General features: G+C 42.1%; 1 protein-coding gene across 3 annotated transcripts in view; it reads left to right on the top strand.

Annotated features, from left to right (window-relative positions):
- Nucleotides 1-22,361, top strand: part of robo3 (roundabout, axon guidance receptor, homolog 3 (Drosophila)) — a 231,698-nt gene that overhangs the window by 25,870 nt on the left and 183,467 nt on the right. The window lies entirely within an intron of this gene.

Below are 22,361 nucleotides of genomic sequence, written 5' to 3'. Positions count from 1 at the left end.
AAAACATGCATGTCAGATTAACCGAAGACTCTAAATTGTCCGAAGGTGTGAATGGTTGTTTGTTTCTATGTGCCCCGCGATTGGCTGGCGACCAGTTCAGGGTGCACCCTGCCTCTCGCCCGAAGATAGCTGGGATAGGCTCTGGCACGCTCCTAGTGAGGAGAACCGGTACAGACAATGGATGGATTGTAGCAGGTGAGAGGGCGTTACTGACGGGAGACTCCCTTCTGGCCCAGCTCAGCCTCACACATATTTCCATCCATCCATTACTCTTGCTGACATTTGGGAACACCCCTGCCCATTTCAAACGGATATCTGTTTTTGCATGTCGGGTCATTTGCTTTTGTTGAGATCTGGTATCATTTATCCTTCTCAATGTCATCTACATATGCATCCAGAATAATTTCACGCAAGGTCTTAGTGAAGAGCATCATCATCAGTCATCATCATGCATTTTATTTACATTCTAAAATCCTTGTTTTTTACTTTGTGTTTTGGGGTCAGCATATCGTTTCTCAGGAAGTTCAGCTGTAACATTCACATTATTAGACATCCAAAAAGAATTACCTCATGATGGTTTTGTATTAGGGGTATGGTTGTATTGGTGTGTATGCATTGGTTTATCCAGTTTATTAACACGTATTATCATATACAGTCCCCTCCAAAAGTATCGGAACAGCAAGGTCAAGTGCTTAGTTTTTGTTGTGTACTGAAGACACTTGGGTTTCAAATCAAAAGATGAATATGAGACAAAAGTTCAGAACTCTTTATGGTATTTACATCTAGATATGTTAAACAGCAAAGCACCTTCTGTTTGAACCTACCCACTATTCAAGTGAGCAAAGGCATTGTAACATGTGACTGATGGGTGTTTGTAGTTGCTCAGGTGTTGAATTTTAGATTGATTGCTTAAACATTAGATAGTGCTTGTTTTAGGGTCTGGGTTTCACCTGTGAAAACTGCATTTGCTGTTAAGCAAACATGAAGACCACAGCGCTGTCTATGGGAGAAAAGCTGTTCCAATACTTTTGGAGGGGACTTCATTTCTAATCTACAGTGTTTATGTTCCATAAAAATGAATACAGTCTCCAAGTGCCAATGTATTAACACTTGAGCAGTGTATTGAACTGCTTCTCACATTACATCAATCTATCGTCCAGTTGTGTTAAATGGCTTCTGCTAGGAGCTTTTGTTGGTTGCTGCTAGAAGCCATTTAACACAATACACATATATGCCTTCTGCCCTTATATATTTGCAGTAGGCAGTCAACCATTGATGGCTTAAACAAGAGATGGGCGGAGAAAGGCTGGAATTTTCCCTCGTTGCCTGGATTGTTAGGCTGAATGTCATTTTCCAAAGTGCCACAATCCCCATCGCAGCTGTGTCTTCAGAGGCAAATCAATCTTAAATGTATTGTATTGCAGCAATGTATTTAGATGTGTATTGTGTCTGCCTTGGTGTTGAAAATTGTAGAAAATAGAGGAGCTGTGTTTTTAAGGGACAAGTTGGTTTTAACATTGTAGTTAAGGTCAAGAATTGGAGTAACATTTAGTGTAATTCGTGTGTGTAGGTTGCCAATTGGTACACCTGGAGGTCAATATGTAACACCTTGATACGGATCATTTTCATATAGTTTGATCAATATCGGTAAAGAATTTCCTTTTGAAAATCAATTCATTTGACTTGTATACGTAAGTAAATCAAATATTGAACGTTGATCCATCGAAAGGTCATAGCCTAATTGTTTCTCAGGGAAATAAAATATTCTAAATAATATTTTTTTCAAACTTTCTGATGCCAAAATGTCTATACTGTTAGGTGTCCGAAATAGAGTTTCAGGATTTGCATGTTTTCTGACGATGCTAATTACATTTTTGGATCGATAGGATTTTTCTCTTCTTGGTTAATATAATAAATGTTCCAGGAAAACTAACACAAATGCATCTTAGTGTCTTCAGAGTTCCTTTTTTAATTTGTTTTTTTTTTTCATTGTCACTTTAGCTGTCATTGCCATTAATGTAGGACTTTTGTAGGACTGATGCAATTACACAAAAACTACAATCATCGTCAGCCATTATATATAAATAAATAACAATGACACTTTAATTTTACAACATAATTATGTTAATCAAAAACGTATTTATCCTTGTATCCTCCAAGCAGTGTGTGGTGCTGGCCTATTCTCTTCCATATTCAATGGCCATTTCTGCAATAATTATGACAAATCGTAGATTCCTGTGGGCTAGTACAATTATTCATATATGTCAGCCTATGAAACAAGGAAGAGATTATTTGCTCACCAAAATAACACAAAAACAACTCTAGGCCACTTTGCCTCGTAAGGTGTTGTATCTGTGCAATAAGTTGAAGATAAACTTTTTCACTTTAATATTACTAAAACCTGACTATAAACTTTTAGTGAATTTGAAAATCTTTGAGTTACATCCGTCATAGGGTATGAGGCAGTCTTATCAGCTTCACTTTGTGGATGCATCGCCTTTTTTTATTCTGATCTAATAATTGATTTCTTCAAACATTTCAACATCATCTATATATTTACTTTTGCTGCATGAGCCAGTAGACAAGTGTAGTTTATACACAGGATCCATTCATTCCAACGCAGTGTGTGTGCGTTTGTGTGTGTTTGTATGTGTGCGTATGTGCGTGTGTGTGCGTGTGCATGTAGAGACAGAGGAAAATGGCAATTGCAATGATTTAAGCAGGTGTTGAGCGTAGGATGCAGGATACAGGAAGTTTGTCCTGGGTTCAGGCATCCTCCCCCATGGCAGTATGTGTTTTTACATCAACACAAAATAGGAAGTGCTACATTTCAGTTAATGTCTCCTTCCACACTATTACTCATTGAATGTGTTTGGCAAGCTCCTACTGTGATATGTTTTAGTCAGGGGTTGGGAGCAATATGAAAAAAAATATCACTTTGAACCCGTCCATGTCCATGCCGCAAATTGAAAATTCCATTTTCTAGGGGACCTGTCAGTCAGAATCATCGTCTCATTTTTACGCATTATGGCGGTATCAGAAACGGGATGATGCGACCAGAGTCAGGTGTCAAACTTCACATTGTCCACGCCCCTTTTTAATGAAAGCAATCGTTGCTATCGGGCTTCAGGCACCGATTATCTAATGTTGTACCTACTGTTAAGTCTTTAATGCACCATGGGAAGCCAGTGTCAATACAGCATGGCAGCCAGCTGGGTTAATGGCTGAACGATCCGAGCACGACGCTTTTTGTCAGGCCCAAAACGTGCTTCCCCTGAAGTGCCGCAATTTCTTGTGTACAATGTGCACCCGTGTATAATACGCACCCTATTTTGAAATTCACAGCCCTACTTCTTTTTACTAAATTAGAAAACACATAGTTGTGCTCATATGTTTGATTACCCAGGCAGAATTTGTAAGACGGGTACAATTCTTGAAAGAAAACATGAAGGACCAGGTGAAACATGTTTAATTTTGTTTTAATGGGATTCAAATTAAACGGTCAAGAATTTCAGAAAAGCATTATCATTAAACAAAACATAACCATAAATAAATTAATGATGGTTATTTTTCAGTCATCAGTCATATTAAAAAAAAAAACAAAAAAAAACAATATTTCACAAATTCTGCCAGGATATGTAAACTTATGAGCACAACTGTACATATATGCAGTCATACGTAGCCCTGTCATATTGGAATGAAAGTGTAGGCTACACCTTTTTTATAACCACTAGGTGGCGGTGGGACTTTGGAATAAAAATGTACAGCTTTTTCATAACCACTAGATGGCGACATACATTTATAAAATGTGAACGTTTTGTTTCCATTTGCCCCTATACTTATGTATAATGCGCACTATTGACTTTTGACAATTTTGGGGTGGAAAAAATGCGCATTATACACGCGAAATTACGGTAATATATAGACGAGCCAAAATATTGTACTCAAGTAAGAATACTGATACTTTAGAATAATATGACTCAAGTAAAAGTAAAAACTAGTCGTCCAAATAATTACTTGAGTTAGTTAGTTACTTACTTACTTACTTAGTTAGTTACTTAGTTAGTTAGTTCGTTAGTACTCAGTGAAAAAACTACTCAACTACTGAGTAACTAGTGAGCAACTTCAGATTTTTTTTTGGGTGAGAGTATGAATGTCAAAATATATATATAACCAACAAATAAAATATGAATGTTCAAATTCAGATATTTCTTAACAATATCACTGAATCTAAAACAATAAATACAATTTTATAAAATAAAAGCTGTGTAAAATAACACATTAAGGGAAATTCGGCTCCAAGAAATGGTCTTAGACTAAAAATGTTCTACTTGTTAAACAGCACAATACTGTACGCTCACCAGGCAGATTACCAAATCAGGAACAAGGCTGCAGTGGATATAAAAAGTCAAATACACCATTGTTCAAATGCCAGGTTTTTGTGTTGTTCAATAATTTTGACCAGAATAAATCATTTTCTAACTTTTTCCACCATTAATGTGATGATTGATTGATTTTTGTATCTTTTTGAAAGGGGAGGTGAAAATCAACAACTGAAATAAACTGGAAAGTGATCGACTTGGACTTCACGTTTAACTTGCTACCTTCTTGCCCAGGTCACCATTGCAAATGAGATGTTCTGTTGTAACTGGTCTTTTACCTGGTAAATAAAGTTTAAGCAATATAAAAATAAATCTGGTGGCACAATGATACACTCCCTCTTCTAACTGGAATCCGGCTGTGTTCAGAAGTAACCGATTAGATTCAAACTCATTTTCGAAAGGAGTCCACACACAACTGCCACCATTTCAATTACAAAAACAACAACAACACCACATGCATAGGGCCTTACAGAAACATTATTTGCTTTATCCACTAAAATGACTGAATTAAAAAGCTGTTTGCTGACCAGACTTATTGAATGTCTGTGCGTGTGTGTGTGTGTGTGTGTGTGTGTGAGAGAGAGAGAGAGAGAGAGAGAGAGAGAGAGGGAGAGAGAGAGAGAGAGAGAGAGAGAGAATGTATGTCAGAAGATGCATGTTTTACAGTTACCTGTGAACATAAAAAAGTGTTAATGTTGCCATATGCAGACCCAAAACAACAGCAAAACCATCTGCGATTTACCACATGGTGTTTTCTCAAGAGTGGGCTGAAATATCGAAGTTTGAGCAGAAACAAAACTACGTTGCATGTTAAAGCTGTTGTTTTTCGTAGTCTGTAATGTAAACATGAGTCGTGCGCGACTGTCACGACTCACTTTGATTGGCCCGCGAAGCCCAATAGAAGACTTTGTGTGCAGACATGTGACTTTCTTGTGTCGTTTGATTGCCGAAGTTGAGTCAAACATCATCCATCCATCCATTTTCTAGCGGGGGCAGTAGCTTTAGGAGGGACGCTCAGACTTCTCTCTCCCCAGCCACTTCATCCAGCTGGATGTCATCCCCGGGGTCTCCTCCCAGTGGGACGTGCCCGGATCACGTCGCCAGGGAGGCGTCCAGGAGGCATCCGAATCAGATGCCCCAGCCACCTCATCTGGCTCCTTTCGATGTGGAGGAGCAGTGGCTCTACTCTGAGATCTTCCCGGATGACCGAGCTTCTCACCCTATCTCTAAGGGAGAGCTGGGACACCCTGCGAAGGAAACTCATTGCGGCCGCTTGTATCCGGGATTTTGTTCTTTCGGTCACGACCCACAGCTCGTGACCATAGGTGAGGGTAAGAATGTAGATCGACCGGTAAATTCGAGAGCTTTGCCTTCCGGCTTCACTCCGTCTTTACCACATCGGACCGATACAAAGTCTGCATCACTGCAGACGCTGCACCGATCTGCCTGTCAATCTCCCGTTACATTCTTCCCTCACTTGTGAAAACAAGACCCCAAGATACTTGAACTCCTCCACTTGGGGCAGGATCTCATCGCCGACCTGGAGAGGTTGGAGGTTTTGATTCTCATCGCAGCCGCTTCACACTCGTCTTCGAGCTGCTCCAGTGAGAGTTGGAGATCACAGCTAGATGAAGCCAACAGAACCACATCAACAGCAAAAAGCAGAGATGCAATACTAAGGCCACCAAACCGGACCACTCTACGCCTCGGCTGCGCCTAGAAATTGTCCATAAAAGTTATGAACAGAATCGGTGACAAAGGGCAGCCTTGGCGGAGTCCAACCCTCACCGGGAACGAGTCCGACTTACTGTCGGATATGCGGACGAAACTCTGACTCCGGTCGTAAGATTAAGATTAACAACTTTCTTCATATTTGCCACAGGAAAAATTATACCTATCTAAGCTCATCTAAGATGGATGATGCAAAGTGGAAAAGTGTTCTGCAATCCGACGAGTCCACATTTCAAATTGTTTTTGGAAATTGTGGACATCGTGTCCTCCTGGCCAAAGAGGAAAAGAACCATCCGGACTGTCGACGCAAAGTTTAAAAGCCAGCATGTGTGTTGGTATGGGCCTGTGTTAGTGCCAATGGCATGGGTAACTTACACATCTGTGAAGGCACCATTAATGCTGAAAGGTACATACAGGTTTTGGAGAAACATATGCTGCCATCCAAGCAACGTCTTTTTCATGGACGCCCCTGCTTATTTCAGCAAGACAATGCCAATCCACATTCTGTACGTGTTACAACAGCGTGGCTTCGTAGTAAAAGAGTGCGGATACTAGACTGGCCTGCCTGCAGTCCAGACCTGTCTCCCATTGAAAATGTGTGGCGCATTATGAAGCGTAAAATGCGACAACGGAGACCCCGCACTGTTGAACAGCTGAAGCTGTACATCAAGCAAGAATGGGAAAGAATTCCACCTACAAAGCTTCAACAATTATGTCCTCAGTTCCCAAACGTTTATTGAATGTTGTTAAAAGAAAAGGTGATGCAACACAGTGGTAAACATGACCCTTTCCCATATATTTTTTGGAACGTGTTGCAGCCATAAAAATCTAAGTTAATGATTATTTTCTAAAAACAATAAAGTTTATCAGTTTGAACATTAAATATCTTGTCTGTAGTGTAGTCAATTAAATATAGGTTGAACATGAGTTGCAAATCATTGTATTCTGTTTTTATTTATGTTTAACACAACGTCCCGAGGTGCGGCACGGTGGACGACTGGTTAGAGCGTCAGCCTCACAGTTCTGAGGACCTGGGTTCAATCCCCGGTACCGCCTGTGTGGAGTTTGCGTGTTCTCCCCGTGCCAGCGTGGGCTTTCCTCCCACATCCCAAGAAACATGCGTGGTAGGTTGATTGAAGACTCTAAATTGCCCGTAGGAGTGGATGTGAGTCTGAATGGTTGTTTGCTTATGTGTGCCCTGCGATTGGCTGGCAACCAGTTCAGGGTTTACCCCGCCTCCTGCCCGATGATAGCTGGGATGGGCTCCAGCACGCCTGCGACCCTAGTGAGGAGAAGCAGCTCAGAAAATGGATGGATGGATGGACAGCGTCCCGACTACATTGGAATTGGGGTTGTATAATAAGAAATATAAATAAGAAACATCGATGGATTGGCACATTCATGCCATCATTTAATTTTTTTCCTCTCGACGAAGCCACCAGCCTCCTTTCAGTTCATACTCATCAAACTGACCTTGTTCTGTTAATGACTTTAGAGACCTGCAATCACAGTTAGTGCCAGTACCAATCATCTGAGGAACCATGGACACTGACCTTGGTCTTATGGAGTTGGATTAGACAGAGACAAGGAATATTAACAAGGATACAGAAAGTCAATGTCTGAGTTGGTTGACCCGATTTTAACTCTCATCGGATGTCAAGTCATGGCTCTCAGTAATTATATCAGCTGTATAGTGTGAGCACTTCAATTATTTGCTTTGACCTTCTGGCATAGGTCATGAACTCAATGTGTGTACTCGAATTATAAAACAGCACTTCCAAAATTGTACGAAAATAATACATGATAGATTTTACATTAGGCATTGGGTATTGGTTAACTTTCCGTCCACATTGGAATCTTTAACATCTGACCAGGAACACTGGGGCTGCAGTTGCCCAGACTGTAAGTTTTGGCTTTGAATTGAATTTTGGTTTTGACAACGTTTCTTTAATGGCAACAACACACGCAGAAAAACAAACAAACAAAAAAAAAAAACAGGCATTGCAAGCAGTGAATCATTGGAAATTAAAATTATAATCTGAGTTGGCCTTCATTATTTTTGGTGGGAGAGACTTTGAATCTCACTTACTTGAGATTTCACACATTTGAGTTACATGTTTGGACTATCCACTGTGTGCAGCTTTCTTTTTTTTCTGTCTATGTGTGTCTAGTCAGTGGGCAGTTTGATTCCAGTTTGAAGGAAATAAGAGTACAGCAAATGGTTGTTATCGTTTATGTTTTCTCTAAGCCACAGGGCCATTTTTAACAAGGGCAAACCACCTACAGCCTCGCTAACCCTTCAAAATACCTACTGTGTGTTTGTGCTGGTCTTGCTATCTGGCTTGTCAGTTTAATTCCTCAATCAACTCCGGTTGTGCGCTCAGAATAAAACTTGCAGCATAGTGCTCTATAGCAAGTAAGATGTTGATGTGAAGTCAATCACTAAAAAATTTAATGGTAAGCGAAAGAATTATACTTTGGTTGTGTCGTAAATGTCTGACTCTAAACAATTACAGTTCATTTGTTTGACAGATTTTGAATGTGTAAATCCACGCCCCGATGAAGAATGCAGAGATGCCAAAATATTTATTTAATATAACATAAATTGGTCAAAAATAATCCGCAATCTGGAAAGGACGTGACGACGTGTGCGGTTTTGTAAGTAACTTTTAACGTTGTTTTGTTTTCATTTTGTTTTGTGTTTTTATTTCTTTATTTTATAGTAACCAGTCTTGTGTTGAATTGTTCTGCTATGTTCTACAATACTGCAATTGGCTGGCGACCAGTTCAGGGTGTACCCCGCCTCTCACCCGAAGATAGCTGGGATAGGCCCGCGACCATAGTGAGGATATGCGGTACAGAAAATGGATGAACGAATGAATGTTCTATGATAGGTACGACATCTCCTAGTTGTGGCCAACAGCCAGCAGCTGAGAAGCAATGCAGGAGACCCTTCTTGTCCTCCGTTGTTGTTTGTTAGCTTGTCTCTAGCCTGTTGATATGTTTGATGCTAACTGTTTTTTGCAGTTCGCTGTGCAACTATTTTCAAGTGGAAAACTAAATTCCCCAAACCAAGCTGAGTAGAGGTTACCAGGTAGAGCTGGTACTGGAGATGTATAAACGTAACTCTCCAAAAATGAATCCTGGATGATAATGATACTGTTTTAGCATGTGTACAAATTTAGCATTGTATTATTTGCTTTGGACAGTGAGAGCTTACTTTTCAAGCTGATCACAGTGATTAATCACACGTTAAGACAAACAGTCTCCTAATATTTCCTCCAACACCCAATTATTATGGCAGTGTGGAAATGACACTGCATGCTGGAGAGGCATCGTTACTTGTCTTGTGCTTCTCGGAGCCTTTTAATACCTTGTGTCTCAATCGTCCTATTAATAAACCAGGTTCTGCTGTGTTCTGAAATAACACAAAAGAGGATGCTGGCAATAACATGCTGACAAAATGCACAAACACTCACAATTATTGGAGCAGGAGGAGACAAGACAGAATAGATCACGACAGCGCAGCAACAAACTAAGTCTGTCTAGAATTCTGTGTTCCATTCTATGTATGAAATTATCTCAGGTTTCCTTACTGACTTGTCTTGTTTCTATCTGCCTTGACAGTCTAGCAAGCCCAGCTGTGATTGATTTTTTATCTTAATGTATTCCCTTTGAATGGCAGGAAAGGCTTCAGTTACACATCCACGACACAACTGAGTTGAAGGCAAGACATGTTAATGGTAATAAACAAACAACAGGAACATTTCATCTGTACATCTTTACTGCTTATCCTCACTCGGTTTGCTAGAGCGTTTCCCAGCTGACTTTGAGCGAGAGCCAGAGTGCACCCCTGACTGGTTGCCAGTCAGTCACAAGGAACATTCTCCAAAACAAATCATATAATTTGCTGTTCAAAACAAATATAAAAATAAAACAAGGGAGATAGTGGAAAGATTTTGATTATCAAGTGGAAAGAGAATCTTTCAACTGCTTTTCATTACAATGGACACCTTTACACCCTTTTGCATTCCATTTGGCGGACATTAATAGTCGCAGTCCTGTGGTTTTTATCTTGCTGACCTGATAAAGTCAGCAATAGAGAAAAATGTGTGTGTGGCCATTGTCTGATTATCACACATTGCTTATAAGAACTGCACTGGATTGAAATGAACCACAGTGCCACAGCCATAAATACAAAGAGCTCTTGAAAGGTTTGATGGTAGCTTGTTGAGCCTCAATGCCTTAGGGCTTTCTCGACAAATAAATATAGGAGAAGGGTAAAAAGGTCATTCCTATTTGTTGGCAGCGCATCAGTTCCCCTGCAGAAACCACACAGCTTACACTCATAAAATCCAATAAAAATAGACTGTAACAAAATACAATGTACAGTGTATGAGTTGAATGTACAGTAACTGCAATCACTTGTTACAGTTGTGAAAAGCGTGAAATGTGGAAGCCAACGCAGACAAGGATTGAGCAATCAAAGAGAGCTTTATTTAATTATGTTTAACTAAGGGTGCATGTTAACGTGTGTAACAAATACAAAAAAAAAAAAAAAAAAAAAAAACGACGACAAAACTCAACACAACTAAATAACACAGAGGACAATGAAACAGAATGAGGTGGGCAAAGCCACTGATGATGAAATGCATACAAACAAACAAAGACGACACTCGGAATGTAACTTACACAAATAATCAAACAAACGGTAAATACTCTGGTGGATGTACGATAACAACAAACTAGGTTTAAACAGAGAAAAGATGTTGAGACCATGGTGGTAAGCAATGAATTCATCCTAAACCTTGCATCCTTAGCAGTGCTGGAGACGCCGCCCACAACACTTGCACAAAACAAGTACACGCAAGCACAGACATAGGAACAAACCATTAGGAACCAAATTAAAGCAAGACTAAGGGTAAGAAACTTGGATAGTAACAACATTGCCCATCAAACAAAATAGCATTTTCATTTCAGTATAGTTTAGTAATTCCCAATGCCAAGTTAGATTAAATACCTAACATTCAGATACCCTCCATCAGCATTAGGAAAGTTCATTTTCTATGCAACTAGTTCAATTCTGTGTTCATTTTAAAATGAACTACTTCAATTCATAATTTCAAAAATCTTAAATAAGTTCACGTTCCAAAAACAATCTAGTTCATAGTTTTCTTTTTTCTATATGTTGCGGTGAACTATTACCTGGAAAATACTGGCATTTCTCCGTTGTTACCACAAAGGTCAATTAGATCATAAAGTGTCTATAGCCTAATCATTGGATCTACATCTGCTAGTAATACTTTTTCTTTTTTTTTAACCTGTCCTGTTCAGCTGCATGGCCATGCGGAATGGTGGAGCTGTATGCCTTTTGTGCTAGAACAGTTTTGCTGTGCAGCAGGAGAGTATGAAATACTCCCTCTGCTTATTTTTTATTTTTTAAATTAGTCTGATGTTTATTGAAAACGCAGCCGGACAGACAAGGGTTTTAGGGGATCAACCGAGGGACAGAACGGACAAGGGGAATAGGGGTGCGAACCACAGCAGCACAATAGTTAGTCTAGATATTTGAGTATTAAGTAATGTTACAAAAGTAAAATCGGGTTCTTATTGGTGGATGGGGGTAGCGGAGCACCACCCCCCACATCCAACCCCCCCCCCCCTCCCCAAATGCTGCCACCCCCCTAACACCCCCGGAGACCATGGGGGCCCCAGCAACCTACAGGGCCCAACGCAGGAGCCAGCTGCCCCCTTAAAAAGGTCAGAGCTCGCCAAAATCAAGCCCATGTTAACCGCCCGTCGTGAGTAATGATGGACGAGGGCCCCAGAAGAGGGAGGGGGTGACCCAAGGGGGGGAGGGGAGGCCCCCCATCTCCCGATAACCGAGTATATGAATACCTACCACCCACCCTATTACTTTGTTTACCAGGTCCCCGACTGGCAACCATTACCCCTGTACCGTGCTCGTGCGTGGTGCGGGGTCGTGAGGGAGACTGGTGGGGGTGAGGTGAGATGGTAACGGGGCAATGATGACCCGCAACCCTCACCCCCAACCAAGCCAACCAGCTCCCCAAAGGATGGGCGAAGGTATGTGTTGCATTAAAAATCGGCGGTAGAACTACTCCCACAAAACAAAAAACTCCTTTCAGAAGTATACAAATTAATCTCAAGTACTAATTCAATACACTTACCAATTGCGAAATGGGGGAAAGACCTCTCAGTGTCTACTGACAAATGATTACTGGGCACAAATCTGCAGAAATACATTGACCCTAACCCATGACAAGAAATAGTACTTTATAGCTCATCCAGTTCGAAGTACTCCATAGATCAAACGTTATGCAATATTGCATGTATAAAATGGGATTTTAAAAATCAAACATATGCGCTCATTGGAGTGAAAATGCTACAGACACTTATTTTCATGTTTTCATGCATTGTACACCCGCTTCTGGACACTAGTTACACAGACACTTTTCTCCATTTTGAACTGCAAGATTCCGATTTCTCCTAATCTTTGTCGAATGGGTGATTTAAAAGGTATAGATCTTCCAAATAAACATGCTCAACCAGTACCTGTAATTCTAGCAATCGCTAACAAAGAAAACAACATTGTTAAACTGGAAAGATAAACAAGATATCAACATGAACCAATGGCAAAATCGTGTCATAGAGGATATAACACTAGAAAATATCCCTGCCAAACATAATAAAGAAATGGATAACTTTAAGTAAAACTGGTCACCTTTCATCAAAATGGTGACCTTGCCTGGGAAAGGCAAGGTCAAGAATGTCAGGGAAAGAATGTCATACAGAAATGCATGGTATGGTGTGTCCTGGGGAGTGGGTAGTGGGTGGTGTCCCGTCCCCCGAGGGAGGGGCTAGCTGGCTTGAAACCCCCCCCAACGCTTCCTCAGTGTGCCAGCTCACCAACTCTGTACACCAGTTGACTAACAGGCATGTGATATGGTGTTTATTCACTAATAAGTTCGATAGACATGCTATAGGCTTTAATTGGTTGTAAAGTTAGGTGTGCTCAAATATCTGGACTAACTATTGTTCTGCTGTGGTTCACAACCCTACTCCCATTGTCCACTCTGTCCCTCTGTCTGTCCCCTAAAACTCTTTTCTGTCCGGCTGCATTTTCAATAAACATTAGAATAATATTTAAAAAATTAAAAAAATAAGCAGAGTGAGTATTTCAAACTCCCCTGTTGCATACCAAAACTGTTCCAGCACAAAAGGCATATAGATCCACCATTCTGCTAGGCCATGCAGCTAATCAGGACAGCAGGGTAAAAAAAATAAAATAAAATTGGCGGGGGAATGAAATGGTCGGCCAGAGAGCAGGCCAGAGTGCTCGAACACCTGAGCATCCTCCCCAGCCTGATACTGCCCTCCCCCCACTGACGGGTGTATGATGGATTAAAACTGGCGGACGACAGGGCAGAGGGGGGGACCAGACCAGAGAGCAGCACAGATGTGCCAGTACCCGGCCCGGCGTCTGCTTCATCATGCCTTGTGCCAGTCCCCCAGGGGACCCTAAATGAGATGTGAATATACCCATTGTGCGAATTACAGTATGTACAGTGTGAGAAATACAAATCTGCAGAGTGTTTGAAGTAAGAGGCTAGTCTCCTGTGGGCCCGCCCAGGCCGGACAGGCTGGAAGACCACAAACCCCTTAGAAGTACAATGCCAAAGAGCATGAAAATAAGCAAAGCGAAGCAAATAAATTTATTTATATAGTGCATTTCATACACAAGGTAACTCAATGTGCTTTACATGATTAAAAGCATTCAAAACTAAAACAGCTTATAAATATAAAAAACAAAGATTAATTGAATGAATTGAAACAGCGTACAGTGCAAGAAATATCATTTAAATGTGGAAATGCTCTAAAAAGCATAAGAAAAAAGAAGAGTTTTTAACCTGGATATTCACACTTGGGGCTGATGTCACTTCTGTTGGCAACTTATTCCATTTGTGTGCAGCAAAATAACTCAATGCTGCTTCACCATGTTTGCTTTGGACTCCACTATTTGACCTAAGTCTGTCGATCTCAGAGCGCTATTGGGTTTATTAGCACTTCTTTCATGTATTCAGTACCTGAACCATTTTGTGATTTATCGACCATCCATCCATCCATCCATTTTCTACCACTTATCCGAGGTCGGGTCGCGGGGGCAGTAGCTTCAGCACGGACACCCAGACTTCCCTCTCCCCAGCCACTTCATCCAGCTCTTCCGGGGTGATCCCGAGGCGTTCCCAGGCCAGCCGAAGGATGTAGTCTCTCCAGCGTGTCCTGGGTCGTCCGCGGGGTCTCCGCCCGGTGGGACGTGCCTGGAACACCTCACCAGGGAGGCGTCCGGGAGGCATCCGAATCAGATGCCACAGCCACCTCATCTGGCTCCTCTCGTTGTGGAGGAGCAGCAGCTCTACTCTGAGATCCTCCTGGATGACCGAGCTTCTCAACCTATCTCTAAGGTAGAGCCCGGTCACCCTGCGGAGGAAACTCATTTTGGCCGCTTGTATCTGAGATTTTGTTCTTTCGGTCATGACCCACAGCTCGTGACCACAGGTGAGGGTAGGAACGTAGATCGACCGGTAAATCGAGAGCTTGGCCTTTCGGCTTAGCTTCTTCTTTACCACAACGGATCGATACAAAGTCTGCATCACTGCAGACGCTGCACCGATCCGTTTGTCGATCTACCGTTCCATTCTTCCCTCACTCGTGAACAAGACCCCAAGATACTTGAACTCCTCCACTTGGGGCAGGATCTCATCCCCGACCTGGAGAGGGCATGCCACCTTTTTCCGACTGAGGACCATGGTCTCAGATTTGAAGGTGCTGATTCTCATCCCAGCCGCTTCACACTCAGCTGTGAACTGCTCCAGTGAGAGATGGAGGCAATGGCTTGATGAAGCCAACAGAACCACATCATCTGCAAAAAGGAGAGATGCAATACTGAGGCCACCAAACCGGACCCCAGAGAAACTCAACCCCAGAGATAGGAGAGCCCGCTACAGAGAACCCAGACTCTGCTTCCTCATGGGAAGGCGTGTCGGTGGAATTGAGGAGGTCTTCGAAGTATTCTCCCCACCGGCTCACAACGTCCCGAAAACAAGGTCAGCAGAGCCCCATCCCCACTATACACAGTGTTGGTGGTGCACTCCTTCCCCCTCCTGAGACGCCGGATGGTGGACCAGAATTTCCTCGAAGCCGTCCGGAAGTCTTTCTCCATGGCCTCACTGAACTCCTCCCATGCCCGAGTTTTTGCTTCAGCGACCACCAAAGCTGCATTCCGCTTGGCCAGCCGGTACCCATCAGCTGCCTCAGGAGTCCCACAGGCCAAAAAGGCCCGATAGGACTCCTTCAGCTTGACGGCATCCCTCACCATTGGTGTCCACCAATGGGTTCGGCCACAGCTCCGGTCGGCCGCCTCAGCAATGGCGGCGCGGAACATGGTCCACCCGGACTCGATTTCCCCCGCCTCCCCCGGAACATGAGCAAAGTTCTGTCGCAGGTGGGAGTTGAAACTCCTTCTGACAGGGGATTCCGCCAGATGTTCCCAGCAGACCCTCACAATACGTTTGGGCCTGCCACGTCGGACCGGCATCTTCCCCCATCATCGGAGCCAACTCACCACCAGGTGGTGATCAGTTGACAGCTCCGCCCCTCTCTTTACCCGAGTGTCCAAGACATGAGGCCGCAAGTCCGATGACCACGACCACAAAGTCGATCATCGAACTGCAACCTAGGGTGTCCTGGTGCCAAGTGCACGTGTGGACACCCTTATGCTTGAACATGGTGTTCGTTATGGACAATCTGTGATGAGCACAGAAGTCCAATAACAGAACACCGCTCAGGTTCTGATCGGTGGAGCCGTTCCTCTCAATCACGCCCTTCCAGTTCTCACATTCATTGCCCACATGAGCATTAAAGTCCCCCAGCAGAACGCTCTCCAGCACCCCCTCCAAGGACTCCAAAAAGGGTGGGTACTCTGAACTGCTGTTTGGTGCAAAGGCTCGTCCACCGGGGTAAACCTCAACGTACAGGCGCCGAGCCGGGGAGCAATAAGTATACCCACACCTGCTCGGCGCCTCTCACTGTGGGCAACTCCAGAGTGAAAGAGAGTCCAACCCCTCTCGAGAAGACTGGTACCAGAGCCCAAGCTGTGCGTGGAGGCGAGTCCGCTGTGCGTGTAGGCGAGTCCGACTATAACTAGTCGGAACTTTTCGACCTCACACACCAGCTCAGGCTCCTTCCCTGCCAGAGAGGTGACATTCCACGCCCCTAGAGCAAGCTTCTGTAGCCGGGGATCGGATCGCCAAGGTCCCCGCCTTCGGCCACCGCCCAGCTCACACTGCACCCGACCCCCTATGGCCCCTCCCACAGGTGGTGAGCCCATGGGAAGGGGTCCCCACGTTACCCTTTCGGACTGTGCCCGGCCGGGCATCCATTGGTGCAGGCCAGGTGCCTTCGAGCCCCACCTCCAGGCCTGGCTCAAGAGGGCCTGAACCAGGATAAACGGTGTTGAAAATGAAGGGATAGTTCCACTATTTTCTGAACAAAAACGGGTAGTTCTAAAGTATTCACTTGTGTTGAGAATCTTTTTAGGATTGCTGTTATTACTTTATAGTATTGAAGGACGTTACCACCACTAATAAACTTTTACATGACATGAATGCATTATTTTTTAATAAGTGATGTAGGCGGTGAATTCCACTTTGTTCCCATGTGCTGCAGTAAATAGGTATTTTGGTAATCTCAAAATCGGGATTGTGCCACATTGGGGAGGAATGATATGGTGCTGACTGAGATTGTATGGTTTCTAGACTTTTCCACCAAGATGATAAAGTGGCTGCTATAATCAGATTATTAAAACAATTGTGGCGTTTGAAACTTGTGTTGATAAATGGGAAGTCTGAAAGTTTGGTGCTATTTTAGTCTATCTGTTCTTGTTCCAGTCAAGATTGTTGTTCAACATTTGGATGTAACTATTTAATGAGTACTGTATGTGGCTAGCTAAGTAATAGTGTTTGAAGTTGGGTGTGTCATGTTCCTTTCTGTTTTACCTTTCTGAAGGGTAGATAGGCTAAAATCAGTTTTTCTTATTTTTAGAGTAAAAATGTAAATGGCAGAGTTTAGCATTTGGAACCATTTTAACGTGGGTTCGAATGGGATCATTGAAAATAAATAGTTAATTTGTTTTAATTTTTCATCGTATCTATACGCCCTAAAAGTGAGATAGGAAGGCTGTTCCAACGTTTTAAATCATCACAATTTTTGTCCAGTAGCTGTTGATGATTTAGATTATTTAACTCTGTAAATTTGTCTGAGATATTAACGCCTAGATATTTGATATTCCTTGTTGGAATAGGAAAGTTTGGATTTTGGTCCGCAGGATTCCATGAGTTAGTCATTATCTGGAGTATTGTTGATTTTGATAGCATATTCTGATAATTGTGAAAAAGTCTTAATGAGGTTAAAAACTGTTTGAAGTGATGACTTGGATTTTTGTAAATAAAGACGGTTATCATCTGCATAAAGATTTATTTTGTGTTCTGAAACTGCTGATGAAGTCTGACTGAAATTTTAAATCAGAAAGGTAATTTTCTTCTCAGTTAGACAAATTGGTTTCTTGTATGAAAAAGATCCGTTTTTTATTTTGTGATAAAATCCACAATCTTAATTATTTTTGCCTGTGAACGAATTCCATTTACATTCCATGAAACAAAGGTTATGCTTGACATATTAATGATAAGTGTACAATTGCTGTAAGTGAATGTGGAACATTCTGTGTGAGTGTATCGTCTATATGTGTGTGGGAAAGATAGATAACTCAGAATTATTATGTATCTAATGAGAACTTTCTTCCTGTGTAGCTGGTAACATGAAGTTGTGTTTATAGGTATTGAACGTATTGTATTTCAGTTCAGCACAGCCAAAACATAAACGGAAGACAAGGGAATATATCATGTGAGTTATACATACAAACACAAGTAGCATGCAAATTCGTATGTTTATGTTGGGGGCAGTGAGGGGGGAATGCGCATTCGGTAAGCGGGGGGGGGGGGGGGGGGGGGGGGGGGGGGTGCCTTAAAGAAGGGAAAATGAAGTAACATAAAGAAAGATAAGTTAAAAAAAATAAATAAATAAGGGCAATGACCCCTGTCAGTGAGTGGAGGGTGTAATAGGATGTGTGTGATTCCCTTTTTTTTTTTTTTTTTTTTTTTTTTACCGAAATAAATTATTACACAGTGACACTATAGACCAAATATTACAGCAAGCATAGAAGGAATACTCATCTATTAGAACAGTTGACCGTATACGTATAATTTGTCCTTGTTGCCGGTCGTTTTTCATTAGTGGGTACACGTTGTTGATTTTGCATGGAAACTTGTCATCCATCCCAGTCTGTGTACCCTTCAGCTCCCGTCCTTTTGACTTTTTGAACATTTTCTGCTAATAATCCATATATCAGTCAAATCAAATTAATTCAATACAATTAAAAAAAAACTTTTAAAATGTATTACTGTCAAGTAACAGAACTTAATAAATATGTATGACTGCTGATATGTACAGCTCTGGTCCTAAGTTTACGACCCTGGCCCAATTTGTGAAATATTGGCTTTTTTAAAAATGTATTTATTAATATGACTAAACCGAGACCATCTCGTTTTTTTGTTTGTTTGTTTTTTGTAATTATTGAGGTTTGAATTTGAAATTGAATCCCATTTAAAAAAAAAAAATGAAACGTGTTTTTGCAGGTCCTTCATGTTTCATCTCACTAATTCTACCAGGGTAATGTTCTGTCATGCACAAAAACTCATTGTGTACCTTCTAAAGATACTCTACACTGTGGTGAAAATTGTATATTGTGCTCCAAAAAGCTATACAAAATTGTTACATTTATCAAAACAAATCCAAGGTCTTATTAAACTGTGGTTTAATCAAGCTGCACATTGGCAGCATTCATTCACATTCATATTTATGCAGTATGTATTTAAGTTGAGACAAAAATGTGTTGGTTAATGCCATAGCTTTTTGCCTTGGATCTGCAGTCAGCAGGTAATTTGGTTTTCAAAAAAAGCCACTTGTGTGGAATCATCATCAATTGCAGCAGCAGATAATTTGGTCAATTACTCTAATGGAAGATCTTTTTGTTCCGGGTGGCCACAGCACCGGGAGGTGATGTTTGTGTGGGAGGATGAGGGGGTGGGGGGATAAACAGGGACACGCACAAACACACACACACACACACACACACACACATGCACACTCACAGCCATTTTGTTGACATGTTGGTAGGAGATGTCCATAAAAGCTTCAGTGGGTTCTAAGATTGTTTTTGTTTTGGTTCCAAATTTTCTGGCTGTGGTGGTAGCATTTTGGATGGAGAGCAAAATGTCAGAGTCTAGCTGAAGAGGGCTAATGAGAGAAGCGGGAATTGGTGTTTTCATTGGTGCATCTCTCTTCCAAACTGTAAATTTGTTCGACATTGTCCAGAATCTAAAACAGCAATGCTCTTTCTGGTTGTGGTCAAGCCTAAAACTGTTATTTTTTCGTCCAGCCAGTGTTTCCTTTTCCTTTTGGGTTTAAAACACACAAATATATGATTGTCATATATTTGTGCCCTATTACTGCTCCGAAGACTATTCTCCTGATATTAAACATGAACATTTCTCAAGAAAATTAAAGAAAGGGACTAAAGTATGCAAATGAAAAGCAAATTGATTTAAGTAGAGAGCATTGAATTTAAAGATTGTATTGTGAGATGACAATGACTTGTTTTTGTTTCAAATTAAAAGTCTTAATCCAAACTGAGGTTGAAGATGTTATTTGGGTTGAACTAACCTTTCTCTCAAGCCTGATTCACACAAAAATTTATCCGATGACAAAAATATCATGTGTTCTTACTACTCTTATAATTATGCGGTATACTATAGATGGCAGCACACCAGACACTTAACAATATTGTCACAGACGAGACTCTTGTCTCCCAAACCAGGAGTTGGACATAGTACCTGTGAAAAGCAGCATGGTGTTACAGGGCATTATCCAGAAAATACACCAAAGAAGAAAGAGGTAGAAGAAGCGAGCTGTAATCTGGTAACTACTGTACCTTGTGGTTGAAAACTATTCTCCTTATCATTTCTTTTGTGATGAATGACTTGGGAGACACGTAATACTAAATATCGACTCAACCAATATGTGACTAGTGATGGGCATGGCAGTTCTTTTGGGTATACTGAATCATTCGAATCAGTTCATCAAAAAGATTGGTTCACCGAATCGTTCAGTTCTTTTTCACAAAATCATTCAAATACTTCCTCATTCATTTAACAATCCATCCCTGAGGTTCACGTTCACTCAACACATTCACCGAAGGACTATGCGTTGCTGTTGTCATGTATTGTAACCTAGGAAAGGTGGGGAGTTTATAAAAAAAATAAAAAATAACAATAACTTCGGCTAAATGATCACCTACCTATCTCTCTCAGCAAGCTCTCGAACACCCGGCTTCGGTTTTGACTCGTGAACATGCGTGCAGCGAGCTCAGCTACCGACCATCCTTCCGTGTCCCTTGACGTCCAGCTAGGTGGACAGCATCGCTGACACCAGCCCCCGCCAGCCGAGCTTCCTGCTCATTCACCTTACTGTTATTGTCATCTGAGTAGTGGGAAGTGGCTTTGAGTGTCTAAGCGCTATAGAAGTTTATTGTATTGTTATTATTAATATTAAAAGTTTTAATTATCGCATTAGAGACACAGAGGGAACGATATGTATGTGTACGTAAAAATATTTATTATTCATTTATATTTATTTTAAATATGTGTGCTTGTTTTCATGTGCTTGACTGACTCAATATTAGCTGTTACCTTGAAGAAATGGCTGCTAGTGAAAGCTATCCCCACGAGGACGTGGGGATTTGCGGTTAAAATCACTCATGAGTAGGGTCACTGTGTAGTATGTCGTTCCTTGCCCAAACGAATCACTCATCGTACTAGTACATCGCTCCTTAGTGGATCCCAAATGAATAAGTTCCACGAACTAATCACTCTTCAGTTCTTCAGTACACCAGTTCACTGAACGAATCACTCAGTTCCCTTGAGTCCCTCCCCTGAACGAATCACTCGTCAGTTTCTCAGTACACCAGTACAACAGTTCACTGAACGAACCACTCAGTTCACTTAAGCCCCTCCCATGAACCAATCACTTTTCTGTTCCTCTGTACACCAATTGCTTGCAATGCGCTGTCTGACACTGGCTGCTCATTGGTCATTCACCGAAGATTCAGAAGTGAGTGACATGACGCTTCAGCAGTTCTGTTTCCGCTCCCAGCCGACTTGCTTGCCTGGCGGCGGGTGGCGGCCAAGATAAAAGAACAAATCATTTCATAAAGTGATTCGGTTCAGTTCGTTCGCTAAAAAGATTTGTTCGTGTGAATGTAACTTTCACAAACCCCAGTTAGGGTCATGGGGCCCTGGAGCCTATCCAAGCTGACTTTGAGCGAAAGGCGGACGAAACCCTGAACCAGTCACCAGTCAGTCAAAGCGCACATACAGACATGGACAAACATTCGCACTCACATTCACACCGTCACTGAGTGGGAACTGAACCCACGCTGCCCGCACCAAAGTCAGGCAAGTGTACCACTACACCATCAGTGACCCGTTTGCGAATGTAACAACACTATATGTGACGTGCGGCAACAGCGCTAGCTTCAAGTCACTTCCTAATTGGCTATCATTTAATTTCACATCACACTCCCAGAGTCCATGGCTCAGCCATCCTTAGTGTTTACCACACACATATTGAACATGTTTAACATATAGAATTGGCAGCACAGACTGTTTTTGGAGCATGTCAAAGAAAATCATTCTTGGAGACCCCACACCACAGGATGCTTCAGAATAATGTTTACAGACATCTGACAATCGAGCCTGACAACTTTGACCAAAAGGGGGAAAATCAGGTGGAAAATTAAATTTTCCTAGGTTGGAGGCTCCGTCAGGAAGTTGAATCTCAGAATCAAGAGGAACAGTGCGGTCTTCATCCTGGCTGTGGAACAGTGGACCAGCTCTACACCCTCAGCAGGGCCCTGGAGGGTGCATGGGAGTTTGCCCAACCTGTCTACATGTGCTTTGTGGATTTGAAGAAGGCTTTCGGAGGAGTCCTGTGTGGGTCGCTGCAGGAGTATGGGGTACTGATCCCCCTGGTAAGGGCTGTTCGGTGGCTGTA

Source organism: Phycodurus eques, chromosome 17 (genome assembly GCF_024500275.1).
Source record: "Phycodurus eques isolate BA_2022a chromosome 17, UOR_Pequ_1.1, whole genome shotgun sequence".
NCBI classification, from domain to species: domain Eukaryota; kingdom Metazoa; phylum Chordata; class Actinopteri; order Syngnathiformes; family Syngnathidae; genus Phycodurus; species Phycodurus eques.
The sequence above is the reverse complement of the archived record's forward strand: the minus strand, read 5'-3'. Positions and strand labels throughout refer to the sequence as shown.